Here is a 1,200-nt window from a genome sequence, read left to right on the forward strand (position 1 = left end):
TATTCTCTTCTAACTGTTTTGAAAGGTACAATCAAATAATGTTAACTATAGTCACCCTATTGATCTATTGAACACCAGGTCTTATTTTATCTATCTAACTGTATATTTGTACCCATTAATCAACCTTATCCTCCTCCTTTCCTACCCTTCTTGGCCTCTGGTAACTACCAATCTACTATCCATCTTCACGAGATCCACTTTTTTTGCTCCAGTATATGAATGAGAACTTTCTGTGCTTGGCTTGTTTCATTTAACATAATGACCTCCAGCTCCATCTATGTTGAGGCAAATGATAGGATTCCATTCTTTTTTATGGCTGAATAATATTCCATTGTGTCTATATACCCAATTTTCTTTATCCATTCACCCATTGATGGACACTTAAGTTTATTCCATAATTTGGCTATTGTGAATAGTGCTGCAATAAACATGGGAGTGCAGATATCTCTTCAAAATATTGATTTCCTTTCTTTTGGATATATACCCAGTATTACAATTGCTGGATCACATAGTAGTTCTATTTTTATTTTTTTGTGGAAGCTCCATACTGTTTTACATGATGGCTGTGCTACTTTTCATTCCCACCGATAATATATGAGCATTCCCCTTTGTCTGCATCCTCATAGGCAGCTGTTATTCCATGTTTTTGATAGAAGCCATTCTAACTGGAATAAGATGATATCTCCTTGTGGTTTTGATTTACATTTCTTTGATGATTAGTGATGTTGGGCATTTTTTCACATACCTATTGGCCATTTGTATGTCTTCTTTTGAGAAATGTCTGTTCAGATCTTTTGTCCATTTTTAAATTGGATTATTTGTTTTTTTGCTATTGTGTTATTTGAGCACATTATATTTTCTGGTTATTAACCACTTGATGGATAAACATTTTGTAAAGATCTTCTCTCATTTTTTAAGTTTCTCCTCATTTTGTTGATCATTTCCTTTGCTATGTAATACTATTTGTCCATTTTTGCTTTGGTTGCCTGTGTTCTCGAGGTCTTACACAAAAAATCTTTGTCTAGCTCAATGTCCAAGAGCATTTCCCCCACCTTTTCTGCTCATAAAGTTTTACACTGGGACAGGATGCATGATTCTCTCATGGGTGTAGGCGTATAGTGCTGTCTCATTGTTTTAGTTTGCAGTTACCTGGTGACAAATGATAGCATTTCATGAGCTTATTTGTCATCTGTGTGTCTT

The sequence above is a fragment of the Propithecus coquereli genome, unplaced genomic scaffold (genome assembly GCF_000956105.1).
Source record: "Propithecus coquereli isolate 6110/MARCELLA unplaced genomic scaffold, Pcoq_1.0 Scaffold191, whole genome shotgun sequence".
Lineage (NCBI taxonomy): Eukaryota > Metazoa > Chordata > Mammalia > Primates > Indriidae > Propithecus > Propithecus coquereli.